The 8,438-nt window shown below is 51.6% G+C and overlaps 1 pseudogene; it reads left to right on the top strand.

Moving 5' to 3' along the window:
- The first annotated feature begins 564 nt into the window (after window positions 1-564).
- LOC142567806 (uncharacterized) lies at window positions 565-7,080 on the top strand (annotated as a pseudogene).
- The last annotated feature ends 1,358 nt before the right edge of the window (window positions 7,081-8,438 follow it).

The following is an 8,438-nucleotide window of genomic DNA, read 5'->3' as shown; positions in this document are numbered from 1 at the left end:
ACAGAACACACGGCACCCGGCACTTCCCCCCCCCCTCTATCACCCTACACAGGAGCCGCGAATGTGGCCCTTGACATCGATATTTCGGAGTAAGAGGTCCGCATGGCCCTCCAAAACATCCGCACAAGCTCTTCACCGGGAAATGACTGAACAACAAACTCCATGGTCCGTAACCTGGATGATCATTCTCTCACACAGATTACAGAATATATTAATCAATGCTGGAGAGAGGGCACCCTGCCACAGTACTGGCGCCATGCCAAAATTATCTTCATCGCGAAACAGAACAAACCCTACTCCATATCAAACCTCCGCCCCATATCACTCACATCAAGTCTCGGGAAACTGCTCGAGCATGTTGCTTTAAACAGACTCAATGAGCATATGCCCGACCACAACCTATATCCGCACAGTATGGTTGGCTTCCGCCCAGGTCTCTCCGCCCAAGATGCCATGCTTCAATTGACGCACGACAACTTTGACCCTCTCATCCCCGCTCATACTAAAGCAGTCTTCGCCCTGGACTTGTTAAAGGCCTTTGATCGCGTAGAACACCAAGCGATCATGGCGGCTCCCTCCCCCCTCAATTTAGGCACCCGCATGTACGCCTACATACAAGCGTTCCTCTCGGGACGCACGGCCGAGGATCATATGGGCTCCCATGCGTCCCCTCCGTACACCCTCAGCGGAGTGGGCACTCGGCAAGGTTCTGTCCTCTCCCCTTTTCTCTTCAATTCCACACTCAATCCCTTAGCCCATGCTCTTCCCAATATCCCTCACCTTCACCACACCCTCTATGCAGACGACATCACTCTGTGGACCACATACGGCAGTGATGGTGACATAGAGGAAACTTTACAAACCGCCGCAAACATCACACAACAGCAATCACAAAGCATCGGTCTCTGATGTTCCCCGGGAACGTATCGGATACTCCTCATGCGTCCCTCACCGCGTAATCTTCCCACGGCCCCCATCACCGTTGCTCTGGCCGCACACCCTATCACGGAGGTCGATACACTCCGAATCCTGGGCCTTCACATCCAGAGCATCGGCCGGGCCACTTTCACTATCCGGAAACTCAAGCGGGTGACGGAAGCGCTGTCGCACCTCATCCGCAGAGTTTCCGGCAAACACAATGGCATGAAAAAGCGCGATTGTGTCACCTCATTCATGCCTTCATACTTAGCCGTTTCCTCTACACAATCCCACATCCTCGACTTCGACAAGAACAAATCGCCACCCTAGATGCTATGCTTCGTACAGCCTACAAGGTGGCCCCGCACCTCCCCCAACTACCAAACTTCAGCTTGGGCTCCACAACACCACACACGAACTCATAGAGGCCCACAGACAAGCCCAATACACCCGTTTAGCTCAATCTATCACAGGACGTTACATACTAGAAGCTCTCCCAATTCGCATACCAGCAGCCTACCCCACACTCCTATTCAGCTCATAGTAAAACCCCTCCCTCGAGCACCCACGCCACCTATCCTTCGGCCCGCCGCGAAGCCCGTGCACACACAAGCTCTACACAAATACTACGGTTTCGAAGCTCACGCCGTCGGGGTGGACGCGGCCTGCACGGGCGAAGACGCGGCTGGTGTAGCAGTTGACATTACATTCTAACCCATCGCAACTCTCCACCTTCCTGGTGCATCCAACCCAGAATCCTCGGAAGAAGCGGCTATCGCGCTTGTCCTCAGACACACTGATGCTCGGTACGTCCTTACCAACTCAAAAACCGCACTCCTACGTTTTGCACGAGGACGAGTCCACGAGACCGCCTTCCACATTCTCAGCTCGCCCTCCGCAAACCCGCCCCGCCATGTGGAACTGATCTGGGTACCTGCGCACTCAGGGAACCCCGGCAACGAAGCCGCCAATGACCACGCCCGAGGTCTCATCAACCAGGCGTCGGCGGAATACGAGTCGAGCTCTTCCCGCGAGCGCATGCACCTTCGAACGCCAGCTAGTAGCGGCGAGAATTTGGAGTGGTGCCCTCTCGCGCGTGACGTCACGGCCAGGACGCCGCTCCCTCCGTCTCGCTCGGCTGCCGTGCGCGCTCGTTGCCTTTGTGCATGCTTGGGGTATTGGCGGCTCGAGCCGTACTTATAGAGGAATATTTCAGATTATTTCTGCGGCCATGCCTGAACCGCAGTTTCTTTTTCAAAACCGCGTGAATCGAGAAAATTTGATACTTGGACATCGCAAGCTATGTAGCGCTGAAGGGGTCTACTGTTCCTGCGATTTCGCCTCCATCGAAAGGCGGCCGCCGTGACCTGGATTCGATCCCGCGACCTAGTGCTCAGCAGCCCAACACCATAGCCACTGAGCAACCACGGCGGGTAAGTGGAACTATGGCGTTGCGTTTGAGAAATATATTGTCGTCTAGGAAATAAGCTCCTGGATTACATTTTCGCGAACGAAGACTTCGCAAAAGATATATTTGAGAGGCCCGTCATAAGTATACAAGCATAGAGAACGATAGCGAACAAACGGAAACACTGCAGAAGGCACCCGGGCACTGCCCGAACTGCAGCAGACGACAGGCGCGAGTCCGTGCCCTGACGTCACGGGAGCGCCACTCGCAGCGCACCTCTAGGTCGTTTTCAGGGGTAATACCCCCCACACAACCAAACCCTTTGTGACTCGCCGTGGTTGCTCAGTGGCTATGGTGTTGGGCTGCTGAGCACGAGGTCGCGGGATCGAATCCCGGCCACGGCGGCCGCATTTCGATGGGGGTAAAATGCGAAAACACCCGTATACTTAGATTTAGGTGCACTTTAAAGAACCCCAAGTGGTCGAAATTTCCGGAGTCCTCCACTGCGGCGTGCCTCATAATCAGAAAGTGGTTTTGGCACTATATTTTAATTTTTTTAACCACTCACTTTTAAACTATCACCAAATACTATGGCGCCGCCTCCAGACACGCACCCTTCCCTCCCCCTATTTCTTCTCCCGCATCCGCTAGGGAGCATACATCCCCTCGTGTGCTCAATGCACTCACCCCTATGCTACGCTTACCCACATTCTCCTTGAATGCCCGGCGGACCCTCCCCTGCGGGGCCCGGAGTTCCTGACTACCTGGGAGGAATGGGAGACCCTTCTGCGCTCGACGGATCCAGCCAGGCAGAAGATTGCCACTGCCGGGCCGCGCACGTCGTGGAACTCTATGAATTCACAAGCCTGTAGTGCAGTGGGGTCGTGCGGGGACCGTGGGACCTACGTGGCCCGAACCCCTTGGTCAAATAAAGTTGTTTCTCTCTCTCTCTCTCTCTCACGTTATTCAACTAAATCAAGCCTGTCTCGCACCATTGGGTGCATTTACAAAGTACAACATCTAATACTCAAACGTTTAAAGCAAGCACTATACCATTCACTGGTTTACTCCAGAATGAGCTATGGAATCTTGACTTGGAGAAGAACAGCTACTAAATACACCAACCTTATGTGTTACAAAAGCAAATATTGCGCATACTGGAAAATCTTTAAGGCAACAAGCAGTTTTTGAGGACACAGCCGTTATTTACCAAATATAACATGATGAAGGCCGAACAAATTTACTACTTTAAGCTATTGCAATTGATCCATAAAAATACAAGTTACATATTTCCACAGTGCCTAGCTCAAGTTCATACAGTACCTGAAACCCAAAACGAAAAATGCCGCAAGTTAAAAGCAACTATGGAAGGGAAGCATTAACTTTTCCAATAACCAATGCTATAAACACAAAATATATGCAGGAAGACTTTAATAAAGGTGTACATGCATTTAAGAAATACCATAGGAACATTGCTGTGAATAGCGACATCATGTTTTCATTACTGTAAATTACCTCAATAAGTGCGCTTTGTTCTCCCTTGCCGTGCTCCTCTCAGCTACTGCAATTTTGATACACGGCTGTGAAATTGTGCTTAGTTTTTGTGTATTGGTTTTTGTGATGAGTGGCATGGCTATGAATGAGGGTGTTGAAAGTACTGACCGGTGACTAAATTGCTGTGCTCTGTATTTATGTTGCAGACATTACGTCGCGTGTGTAAACATTCTGTGACAATTATTTGCTGCGATGACTTCATATTCCAGCAGTGACTAGTCCCCTTTTAATATGGCAAAGCTTGTTGCCCAGCGAAAGAGAAACAGTTAGCTCAGAAAAGCTCTTGGAAATTAAATTTTGTCATGGCTTGGAACAAATTGTGCAAGGACCAACTAGGGTTACAGAAAAGTCAAAGTCATTATTGGATCTTGTTTTCCTATCGCACAACATAATACATTATGCATTAGATATATTGGAGGGCATATCAGACCATAAAATGTTGTCTTTAAACACACAGACCAGTGTGTGCAGTGTAGGCAGACCGTTTCTTCCGGTAAAAGTAAAAGACATTAAAAATGCAGATGACACCGCCATCATCGATTTTTTAGAATTACAGTTCAATTACTTCGAGCAGGCATCGAAGTGCGAGTCTGTGGAGCAACTGTGGCAAATATTTAAAAGTAGCATCAGAGCTTGCGTCGAGCGCTTTGTTCCAACTCGTATTATGAAAACGCGCAAACAAAACCCGTGCATAACACGTAGCATTATCCATATGAAACGGAAAATTAAAACACTACGAAAACAGAAAGTGAGAGCGATGGAAATTGCAACTATAAAAATTGAGATAAAAGAAGCTCTTGTGAAATCGAAAAAAACAGTTCTTTGATTCCACGCTTGCAAACTTTCTTCAAAGTTCACCACACAAATTTTGGCGCTACTTCAGTGAAAGAAAGGGAAAAATTGAACCGATCGAACATGAAGGAAAAGTCAAGACACGAGTTGAAGACTTAGCTGATACTTCTTTCAGTCTGTTTATACAACAAAGGTGATAAGATAGACGAATACATGAAAGGCGACATGAAGACCGCAATGGAACCAGTTATTATCAGCCAGGAAGGCGTTTCACAGCTGCTGCTTGAAGTAGACGCGAAAAAGGGAAGCGGACCGGATATCTGCCAACTGAATTTTTGAAACGACATGCCGAATGGGTATGCTTTTACTTAGAGATAATATTTGCGAAGTCAATTGAAACTCATTCACTTGCACAAGACTGGCGCAATGCAATAGTAATCCCTGTTTTTAAAGATGGTAACCGTACGCAAGTAAACAATTACCGACCCATATCCTTGACGTCACCTTGCTGCAAGGCCTTAGAACACGTTATTGCAAAACATATTGCTACGGGATAGTATTTCCAATGACGAAGAGCCGAGCAGTAAGAAGACGACGACGACAATTGGAAGCTAGCGTGGGCTGTTGCCTCTTGGCCAACTGCGGCGTATTGCCTTGTAAACATACTTGTAAATATACTTGTTCACGGAGAGGACATTACACCGGAAGAAGCCGAAGGCTGGTCGGCCTCCGGCAAGCGCATCAAGCAAATCATGGCCGGCAAGGAAAACGGTGAGTCCGCCACCATTACTCGCCAGTCTAGACCCAAGACTCGGGCCAGCGTTGCTAAGAGAGTTGCAGCCTCGGTAACGAAAGCGGCGAGGATGCCGACAGACATGCCGAAAAAAGACACCAAGATAGTCATGAGGCCACGTAAAGGTCTCAACGTAGCCAGAACTGAGGTTTCAATAATTATGTCGGCCGTCATGACGGCCGCTCGAGTAACGAAGGAAGAAGGCAAAGCAGAGACCATCTTCACGAACGCGCAGCAAAACATCATCGTGGTCAGCACCCCGGACGAGAGGCGTGCCACGCTATACTCTAAGGTCAAAGCCCTTAACATAGGAGGCAGGACATACGAAGTCAGCGCTTACCGAAAGGCGCCGGACGGCACGGTCAAGGGAGTCATCCGACGCGTAGCCGTAGACGACTCCCCGGAGGAGATAGCCGAAAACAACGTGAACCCGTGCAACCCCCTAGCGGTGGAGGCGCACAGAATCGGCAATACAACCACGGTGATAGTACTCTTCGCAGGACAGGAAGTACCGAACTTCGTCTAGTATGGCTCGATATTAGTCAGGTGCGGGCTTTACCGCAAGCACTTTGACGTGTGCAGGCAATGCGGCAAGGTCGGTCATAGAAGAGACGTATGCCCGAATCCCAACACCAGAGTGTGCTTCGGCTGCGGAATCGTGAACCCCAGCGAGGATCACAAACACGAATGCAAGCCCAAGTGCAAGCGCTGCGGGGGACAGCATCCAACGGGCGAGAGTGAATGCAACAACAAGTACAGGATGCCGTACGAGGTCAAAAAACGGCATTGGGAACGCAAGATGGAAGCCATGCAGCAACAACCGGATCCGGAAAGCTTTCCGGCGGTGCGAGCGCAGTCTGCCGAGAGACCCCGCGGGGAATCGAGGCAGCGCGACAGCAGCCGCAAGAGGGACAGCAGCCGCAAGAGGGACAGCAGCAAGGGAGGCAGGAGCGCCAGCCGCCACAGACCGTCACAGTCGAGGGAGAGAGTCGCCTGGGCCGACGCAGTCAAGGCAAACATGGCAGAGAAGAGACAACCACCAGCGCAAAACGCCGCGAAGACCCAAGAAGAGAACGGGGTGGTAAAAGACCTGAGAGACGAGAACAAGATGCTAAAGCGGAGAATCGCCGAACAGGACGCAACGATCAAGGAAATCAACGAGAAGCTAACGACATTAACTGGGTTGCAACAACAGCAGCAGCTGCTGCCGAAGCCCGCACAAGAGAAGAAACAAGAAGAGATAACCGAGGACGAACCAGAGGTCGAGGTCGACCTGAGAGCCACGAAAGAGGCGGGACCGGCTCCCAAGAGGAGAGCAATAGAGGGCGCCAAGGAACGAAAGATAACGGAGAGAATCGAAAAACAGGACGACAGACTCGACCGTCACGAGGCGACCAGCAAGGTAACCAACGAACGCCTCACTACGCTCGCGCAAACAGTTCAGCAGATGACAACGAACATACAGAGCACGATCCAGAACATGATGGCGCAAATGCAAGCACAGCTGCAGACGCAGATACAGGCACAAATACAAGGTATGGAAGCACCGATCATCGCCAAACTGCAGCAATCATGGACGGGACAGCACGTACAGCAGCATCCACACCGCCAGTGAGAGACCTCTTGGTCTGGCACTGGAACTGCAACTGCTTTACCGGCAAGAGAGCGGTGCTGCAGCAACACTTGCAGCAACTAACGAGGAAACCAGACGTCATAATGATTCAAGAAACACACAGCGAAGAGACGCCGAGACTACCTGGCTACCGGTCGCACGCACAGCCCGCCGAGCAAAAGGGACACGTCCAAGGGCAAGGGCAGAGGGGTCTGCACCTTCGTTAGGAAAGGGATCACCTTCATGGAACACGAAATGATCGGCAGAAGCGCCATCGAACACTGCACGGTAGAATTAATCACGGGCAAGAGGAGGAAGGAGAGCACTTTCCTGGTGAACGTCTACAGCAATCCGTCCCACGGACAACAGAAATTCAAGGCACTCTTCCACAAAGCGAGTTCAGTCGCTGGAAGCAATACGCTCGTAGTGTGCGGAGACTTCAACACTCCGAGCCAAGACTGGGGCTACCACGGAACGACGGTCAAGGGGAGAGAGCTCATGCAAGACGCCACCGACGTGGGACTGAACCTAATCACGGATCCGGCCTTTCCCACCAGGATCGGCACATCGGTTACGAGAGACACCACTCCGGACCTTACCTTCGTCAAAACCGACGGAGAATCGAGAGAAGCAAAATGGAGAAACACGGGCCAAGAGCTGGGAAGCGATCACTACATCGTGGAGGTCGTCGTACCGCTCGAAGGCCAAGGCAACAGCGGCATAAGGTAGCATCGCATACGGACTGGGACGCCTTTCGAAAGGCGCTACCCGCGGTGCAACTGGGCATTACGGACATCGAGCAATGGGCGGCCAACGTCGCTGAGACGATTGAAGCAGCCACCAAAGAGCTGGAGACGGATGAACGGATAGACAAGATGGACAGTCGGCTGGCCCACCTGATAGAAGCCAAGCAGTCGATAAAGACGAGGTGGGAAAAGCGACGAACCAACCGAAGTCTAAGGAAGAAGATCGCCGAGCTCAACAGGCAGATCGAGGTCCACTGCAGGGTGCTATGCACCCAACAGTGGACCGAGGCCTGCAACGAAGCCGACGGACAGATGCACAAGGGCAAGACGTGGAACATGCTGCGGCACCTCCTCGACGAAGCCACGACCAAGGGCCACCAACACAACATCTTGGCCAGAATCCTACACAAGGCAATCTGTGAACACGGGGAGGACGAGGTCAAGGGGCGCTTGGACGCGAAGTACCTACCGACCACCCCCACGGAAAGACAACCGGACTACCAAGGCAACGAGAACGAGACGCTAGATCGAGACATCCAGACATAGGAAGTCAGAGTTGCCCTGCAGGATCTCAATGGCAGGTCCGCCGCGGGTCCCGATCGAGTGACCAACAGA

Source organism: Dermacentor variabilis, unplaced genomic scaffold, assembly GCF_050947875.1.
Source record: "Dermacentor variabilis isolate Ectoservices unplaced genomic scaffold, ASM5094787v1 scaffold_14, whole genome shotgun sequence".
In the NCBI taxonomy this organism is placed as follows: Eukaryota; Metazoa; Arthropoda; class Arachnida; order Ixodida; family Ixodidae; genus Dermacentor; species Dermacentor variabilis.
This window is presented reverse-complemented; position numbering and strand designations above follow the sequence as displayed.